Raw genomic sequence first — 12,500 nt, 5'->3', positions numbered from 1 at the left:
CTTAACCATGCCTGCATTTGATCATTATCAACATGAGGTTCTTACAGGATTTTCTATACTTGCAACTATATTTATGCATTTTTCACATTTCTTGCCTTCTCATGTGATCCTTCACCGTATATTCTTTATTTTGTTTTTTGGTGCATTCAGTTGCTGCCTGATTTTTATCTACTTCTGGTTTGATTTTCATTCCCACTTGATGCTGATATGCTTCTGGTAGACTAAGAAGGGAAGTCATCTTAGATTTATTTTCTTGATATTCAAAACATTCACTCTGTTTGGGTCTTGTGAGGTCAGCAAATATGTATGCAGTTCCATGATTGCGATCTATACATGTAATTAATTGGCCAGGGAAGGGGTGGAGGCTCGAACAGTTTGGCCCTTCTCTGGGTGGGCCACCCTATGGTGTAGCAGACAGGCTAGGGGGTCACAACCAGGGGTCCCGCAAGTGGCAGATCCCCTTCAGCCACTGGTATCCAACTGAAAGGTGACAGGGGACTGTCAGTGTTTGGTTGTAGATCCCTTCAGCCATTGTTGTTGGTTGAGCATTTACAGGGACTTCAGTGGTATGTTATGGCCTCTTTGATTGGATATGACTTTCTTCCAAGTTCTTCCCTTTACACACATCTGAATATTCTTGGTTGCCATTGATTTGATTGGCATTGACGTATGATCTGGCACTGCTCTGATACTTAATTTGATTGGCATAATAAACGCATGGCTGCAGCCATTTCTTCCAAGTGTGTGGTATGATTTGTAAAATAATGTGCATGTTTATATCCATCCAAGGCTAAACACAATCATTATATACAAAAAAAAATATTTAGATGGCAGTGAGTGTGTATGTGTGTGAGGGAAAGAGAAAGAGAGAGATAGAGATTACATGACTAAGAAAAGAGTATTTATTAAACTAAAATGTTCACTTTATTCATCTGAATATGAATGCCTGCTCACAGTCACAGTCACTGAAGACATGAATCTTGTCTACAGGGTATACCCGATATACCTATTTTGCTGAAATCTGACATAGCGCATTAATTACTTACCTCTTATTTTACTTTTATCAGATGTAAGAGGTGCAGAGGCCTCCTCTCTGCAAAAAAAAAAAAAAAATTTTCAACGTATTAAAGTTTGAAAGATGCTGTTTAGTGTAGTAATGCAGACATACATTTCAGTGCCTTGGCAGCCATTTTGTGGTTGGAGGCACCATAACTTTATTCATCAATTTAGCCTCTGTTTCACTGTGTATCAGATTGGCTGAGATCTGTGACAATGAGATATTTGTCATCTTGTCTAATCCTCAGAGGTATGGATTATCCTCTCTGCTCTCTAGACAAAGGCATCTCATTCACCATACACCTGTAGGGCTAAAAGTGGGGCACACCTAATAAATTGTGTGTTTCTTTTCTTGGAAAAAACAGACACAAAATAAGACTCCATCACAAAGACCATGAAAATAATTTTTAGCACCAAAAAAATATGTGCTGTTATTTACTACAAGCAAATTTACAAAGTACTACCCTTTCAGGATGCAGGTACTTCTTTACCATTGTTTTATTACCAATCTTTGGATATAAAGAAAGAGGTAAGTTTCATCTTTGGATCCGCCATACAACCTGTGTAATGGACAGCTACTGTCTGCTGAGCACTACATGAATGTGCAACTACTTGTCTACTTAGCAATGCTTAACAAATCATCTGCCTCATGCCAGCTACATCTATGCACAGTAAGCAGGGCTGACTGGTTGTTATAGTAGCTAATATCAGTTCTGGGGCATCCTGACCAGGTCGCATTCATACTGGCTGGGGCAAATGTTGAAATGCAAGTGATCATTTCTGCAAGTGCTCAATATACAGTAATATTGTAAAATCAGCACAAAAAATATATAATCCTCAAAAATGGTCTCTTGATAATAAATGCTGCTGTTTTTTTTTTCTTTCTACCTGTCTCTGTCTCTCTCCACCCCTCTATTTTGCTTACTATTTTGTTGTCTTTTACCCTCTTTGTCTGCTGTAGTTTTTCATAGCAGGACATGGCAAAGCATGCTTACAGACAAAAGAAATTAAACATCTGAACTGATAGGATGATAACCATTGAAAAACACGTTGATGACACAGAGAGTGGTGCTTTGAGTGTTTCCAAATACTGTGCACTGAGCAGAGATGAGCATACTAAAGATTAAAAAGATAATCTTTAGCTACTTACCTGAAACAGACAAGAAAAACAAATAGGTAATCATTAATGGTGGCATATCAAAGCATTTAAAAATGTCCAATCAAATCCATCAGATGTATTTATTCATGTATTTGCTTACTTACTTATTTATTGATGTGTTAGAAAAATATAAGTTCATTATTTATGTTTGTCTTTTCAGCTTTTCCCAGTTAGGGGTCGCCACAGTGGAACTCCAGTCCGCTAATGACTGGCAGTTGATGTTTATGGTGCCAAGTTGCCAGTCAGATGCCCAACCTTCAGCGAAGGCACGCCCATTCACACGTCTTTTGGAGGCCACTCGATCACGGGGAGGACATGCAGACTCCACACAGAAGGCACTCCAGTCGAGAATTGAACAGGAGAACCTCTTGCTGTGAGGCAACAGTGCTACTGCTGTACCACCGCAGCTAATTTAATTATTTATAACACTTTAAAAATTAACAGAGGACATCTCAAGCTATAATAATAATTAGCTTACAGATGACATACAGAAAAGATAAGTTTAACTCTGCACTGCTCCATAGCAGGTCTGTGTGAAATAATGGTTTAAAGTCAAAGCAATGTCAGTATTGTTTTGCTCTGTAACCACTGAACCACAGCCAAAATAAACCCATAGCTCTGACAAATGCTGACAGCTCTAGTATCAAACAACAGGAAATGGCAAAATGCTTTTGTGACAAATGAATTCATTTTTTATGATTAGATTACTGGAAATTGTCTGAATATATGGCCTGGGAAGGAGAGGTGTACAATTAAGCAACAACAATACTGAAAATATAGAGGCAGAGATGCACTAACATAACCCAGTGGTGTGGGGCAACAACAATACTAAAATTATAGAGGCAGAAATCCAATAACAGAACCTAATGGTGTGGGCAACAACAATTCTGAAAATATAGAAGGAGAAATGCACTAACATAACACAGGTAACCTTAGTTCAATTAGTGGTTTGGGAAGTTGAGAAACAAGAGAAGGAAGGGGGGAAGTAAGCAGCAGATGCAAGCTCCCCCTTGTAGTGACAGCACCTTTTAGAGAGAAAGGTATGGAGCTGCAGCATATCTGCTGGGGTTAGCAGTAACCAGAAACACTAATGAGGTCATCTTGATGGGATTTATGTAGGACTACACATATTAACAGTAGAAAATTCAATTTTTTGGCATTTATGCAACCATGCATATCAGCTGCAAGATGATGGCCTAAAGTTAAAAAAGTGAAAAAAAACTGATGACCAACTGATGACAACCTAAGACCACTTGTAAAATGGCTAACATTGGTGAGGCAGAAAAAAATGCACTGACATAAAATAAGTGAATTTGTACATACAAGATAGCATAAATAACATAGTACAGAACATGGCAATAACATATGATGGTAAGAATATTGTAATACTGCAGTTAGAAATGTGGTAATAGACATGGCAGACAGATACAAAACTGCAGCATGATAATGGGGAGTATACTAAAAGTGTTAACTATTTATGTCACTGAATCCTGTTTTATTGTTAGGGTACTGTCTATAATTTGTACATTTCCCCAGAGGTAGTGTGATGTTGCAAGTGAAGGAAATCAGGTTTAGCTCCCCACATTCCCAATTTCAGTCTTAAGATTCTTTTTTCAGTCCCTCTAATTAAATAAGACTTACGAGAACTATCATGTCACAAAAACCACCAATTAATCATACCCTAATTGCCAAATACATATGAGTATAGCTATTTATATGGTTGTTTGGAAGTCATTCTTTCTATAATAGACAAAAGTATCATATATTTACTAATGAGTTTGTAGCTGCCCTTCTTACTTTTTAACTTTCTTTTGTTTTACAAAAATAATATTGCAAATGCAGTGTGCATGTATAACAAAATATTGTGTTTCTTTAAAAGAAGTGCAGCATATTAATGTGTCAGAAATGTTGTTGGCTGCATTAGAAATACTGCATCTATCCTATATAATATGGTAGAAACCTTGTAACATCATATATACCTAGTATGATACGGTAATGTTTTACACCAATAGACCAGGAAATATGAAGAACATAAGAAACACAGTCAGTGCAGAAGACAGAACTCCACAACGTCAGAGATGTTTTCTTCTCATGGACAAGCTACTATGGGCCTTCAATAGACACTCCAGGTAGGCCATGATCAGAAGAGGAAGCAATGTTGATGAATTCCAGAGAAGAAAGTCCCGGGGATGTATTCAGTGAGTAACAGCAAAACTATGTGAGGATGGATTAATAGCAGTTTGGCTTTAACTGCTGAAGGAGAACTGATTTGTTCCTCTTATGAGACATCGACTTAAAACAGAACTGTGAGTTTGTAAGTTCTGAATACTGCACAGTGAGTTACTTGCACTGTGCAAAACTGTGCTTATCACTGTAACTTTTTTGTGGATTGAAGCTAAGTTTTGCATTTTCTCTTAAACATTGCAGTTACACTGAAGAAAGTAAAAAAAGCATAAATAAATAACAAGCAAACTGAAGACAATGTCCTCATTTTGTTACACCTGCTACACTAGAGGCTGCTAGCAGGTGCAGTTTGGTTTATATGTGAATCAAACTGCAATATTTTTCCCTTCCTACTTTGGTGCCTGCAAGTACAAGAACATTTGAGATAATTACTCCACCTGAAGAGAGATAACCATTGCTGTTATCTGTATGTTTAGTGCTTATTTCACCCAAAAACAAAGAAAGAAAACTATTTTTTTGTGAGTGAGCTATGACAATTGACCGATATAAAGACTTTTGTGCTGACCAATACAAATTTCATTCAACACGTAGTGGCTTTTCGGGAGCAGAATCAGGCCACTGACATTCAGTCAGTCTCAAGAACAGATAATTTTATAGCCATTGTTCTCAGAAGAATAGCTAAGACAAGTTGAAGGGGACAAGTGCCCTGGGTGCAAGGTGTTGGGGCGTGATTGGGAAATGCAAATTGATCAGAAGAATAGTACTGTATTGTATTGTATTGTATTGTATTGTATTGGCATGAATTTCTCTGCCGGTATTTCTGAATGAAATGAATACCTGTACTGCATATGTAGACTGTATCAGTCAAGTGCTTGAATGCTTTGCTTTGTTTGGAGTATAAATTTTCCAAAGTTGTAACAAGCGAGTTACGGTTTTAAAATGTTTTATTTATTTTAGGAGGAGTAACAGATGAATAAGGGACTTTTTTGCTCCTCTATGGTACAATTGAGGGATTCCAGACTGGAGGATGGCACCAGGGGCTTGATGAGCAATCTACAGCTCTGACTGCACTGATCACCCCAAAGATCACCCACCACTTAAGAAACTAATCAAAGATAATGACGCAGAAGTATATCTTGCTGCCTTTGAAAGATATATCACCCAGGACAATTGGGCTCTGGTGAATGGCCTAAAATTTTGTATTCAGAACTTATCAAGTCAAGTCAAGTCAAAAGGAATTTTATTATCATTTAGATCTGCACATGTGTAGATTAAATGAAATTCCTTGCAATCAGCTCATCATGGGACAGACAAAAAAGAAACTACATACATAGAAAGACGTGATTTAAGACAACATGTAATACTACCACCATCTTGTAAATCAACTCTACACTTAAGTATATAGCTATGTATATTCCTAGAAACACAGACTTGTTAAGATACTAAAAACACACAGTAAAAGTACAAGTAACAGTATTGCACATGAGCCATGTAAAACATTATGGGTGAACAATCACACAGCAGTAGCAACTGAAGAAAAAAATATAGGGAAGTACTCAAAGAATATATAATCATATGGAAATGGAATGCATTTATTATCTGCACTATCAAACACTTAAAAAAAAGAACTGCTTGCTAGATGCAATGTGTCTTCTGATTCACAAGTTATGAAACTTCATAACTGGACATTTAATCCAAGTAAAATTGTAACAACATAAATGTGTGATTTAAAGCATATTTCAAGCCATGGTTGGAAACAGAAGTGAATGACAAATGTAAAATAGTAGACATTTTAGCTGCTGATATATTCAGAAGAACACTCTGGAGTAATTTGTGAAGAGTACTGATAAAGTTATATTAATTATTAGATTACTACCTGATGAAGCACTTAACAAAACAGCCAGCCTAGGCCTAGATGTAGCAGTGTGCCGATGTTTGTAAACAAACAAAAGCTCTCAGCAATTATAATACTGTGTTTTAGACAGAAGAAGGGGAACATTGCCAAACATTATTGAACTGGTAATGGTAATGATGTGCCTAGTAAAAATGTTGTTTCAAACAGAAAAGAAAGTCCCGTGGATGTATTCAGTGAGTAACCTCAAAATTACTTGAGGATGGATTAATAGCAGTTTGCCTTTAACTGCTGAATGAGAACAGATTTGTTCCTCTTAAGAGACATTGACTTAAAACAGAAATAAGTTTGTAAGCTATGAATATTGCACGGTGAGTTGCTTAACTACATTGTGCAAAAGTATGCTTATCACTTTAACTTTTTTTGTGGATTGAAGCTCAGTTTTGTATTTTCACTTAAAAATTGCAGTTAAACTGAAGAAAGCTAAAAAAGCATAAATAAATAACAAGCAAACTGAAGACAATGTCCTCATTTTGTCACACCTGCTACATTAGAGGCTGCCAGCAGGTTCAGTTTGGTTTATATGTGAATCAAACTGCAATATTTTTCCTTTCCTACTTTGGTGACTGCAAGTCCAAGAACATTTAAGATAATTACTCCACCTGAAACGAGGTAACCATTGCTATTATCTGTATGTACCTCAATGACCCTCTTCAAGCGCAACCTTGATGAGTGGATGGAAAACCACAAATTTGTCCCAGGGGTTCTATCTGTGTCCCTCATTGACAGAGGCAACAGGTGCTAAGTGAGGTTTCTTTTGGGGGATAAACTCTTGGCTAGGCTTGTAAGGGCCCCAGGGCCATTAGCCTAGTAACCTCCTATGATCCTATGAAATAAACACACAGAGGAAGTGTGTGTGTACTGAATAGGGATACACAGATGAATTGTAGGAATGAACACAGGAAAAGAGGACAGGTGAAACATCTTAATGTACAGCAGATGAGGGCATGTCAATGGAAGACGGTTGTAGCAGCAGCACCAATCACATATCAGTATGGTACAGTAGGGACTACACAGTGAAAATGTGTATTGTGAGACTGTTACACAAGGTGAAATAACAATGGGGAGGATGTCTGTATGAGATAATCATCTTTACATGAATAATGCAGAGGACATCTATCAGGGATATGAAGTACAATTGGGGTAGGGTGCATACTGTCAAGCTGTGCAAACTGATTTGCCTGAATATGAGTGTAATCTCAGAAGAGGTCTCCAGCAAGTGGGATCTGGATAAAGGCTCATGGACAATATCAGAATAATACCACCAGTAATCCCATGCCTGTGACATAACATACATGATTTAGAGTGATCAGAGATGATTCTGCACAAACACACTTGTACAACTATTATGATATATCCACACTCTATGAGGGTAATCATGCACATTGTCCCAGCACTGTAACATCTGCTGGAGGTGTTGGGATATCTATCTGTCTATATGCCTATATGCCTATATATATATATATATATATATATATAGAGAGAGAGAGAGTGAGAGCGCAATCCACACTGCCACGAATGTTATCCATGCCATTAATGTTATCAAACACCTATGTATGTACTGTGTGCATCACCAGAAAAGGTAGCACACATGCATCTGGTGTAACAAATAACTTGATGGGGGTCCCGCACCATCAGACAGTAATGTTTATGCCATAAAAGAATACCTAGGTATGACCAATAAGCTGTGTCCCAACTCACTGTGACAAAGGTGATACACTTCAGTTACACATCAGTGGAAGATATGTAGTGAGGTACATGAAGAAAGGTGCATTATACTCAGTTACTGGTGTGATGAATGCTGTGAACTATGCAGGCATTATGGCCTGTGATGTGGATGTCCTTCATGTACTCAGTGGTTGTGTTACATACAAGGGGGTAGTCAGCACTTTGGCCACATGCTGGTGGATGTTTCACATACCGTCTCTCTCAGGACACAGATCATATACCTATTGATCTGATTATAGGGTGTGATGTCCAGATTATACTTGGGTTGTATGTTTGTTTTCCTAATGTAACAAATCCCCCATGTTTTCTTTTCATTGCAGGTGTTGTCATGGCTGTGGCAGCAATTTTTTGTGTGCATTGATACTGTCTGCTTTATACTGATATCACAGTTGAAGTCAATGATTGCCCACAATCTGTAGTCCTTCAGACAGCTGTTTGGACACAAGATGTGTATGTCATCTGTGATGTCCATTACTTAAATAATGGACAGGAAAGGGCCTAGCAGACAGCCCTGATGTATGGATCTGATCACTGCATCTGAGATATAGGTCACTTCACCCATGTCATCATAGTTAGATGCTACGTATGTGATCAAGTGTTCTACACACTTGGTGATCTGGCTATTTATGGCCACATCTGACAGTGTTGATTGAATATCTCATTGTAGATTTGTGTCCAATGCCTTGGTCTGGTCAAGTTCAACAGGATGTTAGTGTTGTCATCATGTATACCCTCAATGACGTCTTTGAGGACATCTATCAGATGTAACAGGCATGATGTAGCATTAAAACTTCACACAGGTCTGTTGCACACAGCAGGGATATTACTAGTGTCCATTTAGAAAATGTCCATGATGTCATGTTGGTCTGGCTCACAGCTGAGGAGAGTCAAGATGTGTCTATACATGCATGTGTCAGATGCTCTCCCCCCCAGCTCAGACGGATGCATGTTAATGTACACCCTTCTATGGGAACATCATGTGTAGGGTGTGTGGAAGTGTGTAGTCAACCATATCAGGAAGGAGTATGTGCTGAGTCATACCATAGGCAATCTGTGATATTGCCACAGCCCATTGATTCTGTGTGATAGGCCTGGATGAGGGTAAGAGAGGATGTACTGCCTATCTTGATCTAGCCTAGGATTTTGACACAATCTCCCAATCAGCTTGAGAAACACTCCCAGGTGGGGATTAACCCTTACATCACTAAATGGGTAACCAGTTGGCTCACTGACTGAACACATACTGTGAAAGTTGGTGAATCAACCTTTACCAGTAGAGCTGTCACCAATGGCATACTCTAGGGATCTGTCCTTGACCATTTACTGTTTGAAATCTATTTCTCAACAGTTCAGGCTAAATTATATATTATTTATTTATTTATTTTATTTTACTTTACATTTGTCTACTGGGATAGTCCGACTGGATACATGTTCATTTTTAGCAGAGGCCTTGGGAGAAAAGCTCCACATAGACAAACTTACATAGATTACTCAGAAGTTAGCAAACAATTATAAAAACAAAGTGATTGTATACAATGGCTTTGTAGTGTTCCCTAGTAGGGACTCACAATTCTCATAGGTTCAAAGATTCATAGGTAGGTACTAGGCTATCGGCCCTAGGGCCCATACAAGCCTAGCCAAAAAATGTACCCTGGCTTTCGCCAACCAAGAAAATTATTTTCCTGTGCCCCTGTTGAGCAGAGCCACAGAAGTGATCCCCGGGGTTAATTTCCCATTTTCCATCCAATCATCAAGATTTTTCTTGAAGAGTGCTAATGAGGAGCTCTGTTTGACATAGATAGGTAGTCTGTTCCAGAGTATGGGAAGTCTCTGGGACAGGAATCTATCCCTCCAGCATGTTCTGTTTATTGTGGTGACAAGGTTTAGATCCCTAGAGCATGTAGCTCGGAGGGATTGGGATTTCTTTAAGTGGAGCATGTCCAACAGCTCTGGGTTTGACATAGCTTTGTATGTTAGGCAGAGATCGCCCCTGAGTAGGCGATATGCGATGAAGTAAAGCTGTAGTTTTTTGAGACGGTCTGCATAGGGCATCTGTTTGAGGCCAGTAATCCTCTTTGTGAGGTATTTCTGTGGTCTTTCCAGTTGTTGTAGATGTCTTGTGAGGTACATACCAAAAGGGGCGTTGTACTCTCTAATGGGTCTAATGAGTGATGAGTAGAGGGGAACAATGACCTCTTTTTTTCTGGATGAGAATCCTTTTGTGATGACATGAGCCATGTAGAAGGATTTCCTGACCACTGTGGTGATGTGATTATCAGAGGAGAGACTACTGTCCACCTGTGTCCCAAGGTCTCTTATCACATTTGTGGCATTAAGTAGACTACCAGCTATGTGGTCGTTCATGGGTACAGAGTTTTTACCAAAGGGGATGACAATACACTTTTTGGCATTGAGCTTCAGGCCATGGCTTTGACACCAGGTATCTGTCTCAGTGAGGCCCTTTTGTAGTTTTTCCACATCATTAGGAGTTTCGATTATGGCTCCTAGCTTGCAGTCATCTGCAGACTTTGTTAGCCAAAGACCTTCTGTGTTGGCCTGCACTTCAGAGAAGTAGATACCAAACAGGAGAGGACCCAGGACTGAACTCTGTGGTACTCCACTTGTCACTGGTCTGATGCCGGATTTGGAATCCGCTACTTTCACAGTGTGGGCTCTGTCTGTGAGCCAGTTGGCACCCCATCTTGTGACATAGGGATTTATACCTAGTTTAGTGAGCTTATCTATAATTCCTGAGTGGGGGATGGTGTCAAAAGCCTTGGCGAGATCTAGATAAGCTATGTGAACCATTTTACCCTCATCTATGGCTTTGGTGACTGCTTCAAAGAAGTCAATCAGGTTTAGGAGACATGATCTGCCTTTTACAAATCCAAACTGGGTAGGGTCCAGAGTTTGGAGATTACCAATGTCTTTGTTTATGAGTTCCATGATGATACATTCCATGGCCTTGCAGACCAGGCTCATCAGGCTAATGGGGCAGTAGTTCCCGGGGTCCGTAGTGGCTCCCCCTTTATGGAGTGGGATAACTGTCATGGTGCACCATTCAGTGGGTACAAAGCCTGAGGTGAGGCTATGATTGAACATGGTACTTAGGTAGGGTGCCAGTTCATTCTGTAGTTCATGCAGAACGCAGCCTGGGATATTGTCAGGTCCCATGGATGCTGTGTTCTTGGCTTTGGAGAGTGTGTTTTTTACCTGTGCAGCCGTGATTATAGCAACTTTGCATTCTTCTGGTACAGAGATGTGCCCTCTAGGGGGTGAGAGGGGGTAAAGTTAGCACTGAACCTATCTGCTAGGATGCTGGCAATATCAGTTGGTTCTGTATATTTAGTGCCATTGTGCTGTAACTCAGAGCAGATCTGAGTGTTCCCATTTAGATTCTTGACATAGCTATAGAATGCTTTGTGGTTGTCTTTAGAGTCAGTGGCAATTTTGTTTTTGTAACTAGCTTTGGAGGATTTTATGAGGGATCTCAGCTTCTTACTGAGGTTGACCAGGGAGTTCCTCCAGTCATGGGATTTTACTCTTTTTCGCAACAGTTTCTTTCTTCTGTTGTAGAGTTTGTTTATGGCAGAGGACCACCAGATTGGCTTACTTTTTTTGGAGGATAACATCTTGGTTCTATTAGGGATAGCATGATCCATGCACTTGTGTAAGTGCTTATAAAGTGCATTTGTGTAGGATTCGGCAGTCATACCTCTATTGTCCGTCTGCATGGGTGTCATGAAGTTTGCCACTTCTGTCTTAAGAATTGTGAAGTTGGCTTTGGAGAATTTTTTTACAATGGTTTCCCTAATTGGGGCTGGGGGTGGGATGTGGATGTCTAGGCTGATTAGCTTGTGGTCGGATCTGACCGACAAGGAATTGACCTCTGGTGAGGAACACCGGTTTCCCATGTTGGTAATGACCAGGTCTAGGATATTGCTGCCCCTGATGGGGGTGTGAATAAGTTGATCCAAGGCATTGGAATTTATGAATTCTAGAAAACGTTGAGCAAAAGAGTTGATACATGAGTAGTTTTCCCAGTTAATGGTGGGGTAGTTGAAATCGCCCATTATTAGGGTGTTGGGTTGTACCCTAATACTTTCCAGTGTATCAAGAAATGAGAGCTCATGGAAAGATACAATTAAACGTAAGAGACATCAGATTGGAAGCAGAGCTCGGTGACATAGTTACAAGTTATGATAATTACAGACTATGCTTTTAGTTTATAACTTAATCAGGGTTGGTACATAGGCATAGCCAATTCACTTTGAGATACTGTTTGAGGTTTTTTTTTTAAGAGACTTTTGGAGGATTGTAGGGTTATATAGTTTGGCAATGAATTCCAGGTTTTGCCAACGAAGTTGGCAAACAGGGATTCACTAGAAGAGTTATTAGGTTTGTGGGTTTGGACCAGTAGTTTATTGGCTGACTGTAGGGATCTTAGGTTGCTATATGGCT

At 39.4% G+C, this 12,500-nt stretch overlaps 1 long non-coding RNA gene across 4 annotated transcripts in view; it reads right to left on the bottom strand.

The window, feature by feature from the left end:
- Positions 1-12,500, bottom strand: part of LOC122799993 — a 910,576-nt gene that overhangs the window by 513,700 nt on the left and 384,376 nt on the right. For 2 of the 4 annotated variants that reach the window (XR_006364517.1, XR_006364518.1), the window contains exon 2: positions 1,047-1,093. The exons of the other annotated variants lie outside the window; for them this stretch is intronic. This is a non-coding gene — a long non-coding RNA (uncharacterized LOC122799993). The remainder of the gene's footprint in view (positions 1-1,046; positions 1,094-12,500) is intronic. 4 annotated transcript variants of the gene reach the window in all.

Source organism: Protopterus annectens, chromosome 4.part0 (assembly GCF_019279795.1).
Source record: "Protopterus annectens isolate FY-2018-M chromosome 4.part0, PAN1.0, whole genome shotgun sequence".
NCBI classification, from domain to species: Eukaryota; Metazoa; Chordata; order Ceratodontiformes; family Protopteridae; genus Protopterus; species Protopterus annectens.
The sequence above is the reverse complement of the archived record's forward strand: the minus strand, read 5'-3'. Positions and strand labels throughout refer to the sequence as shown.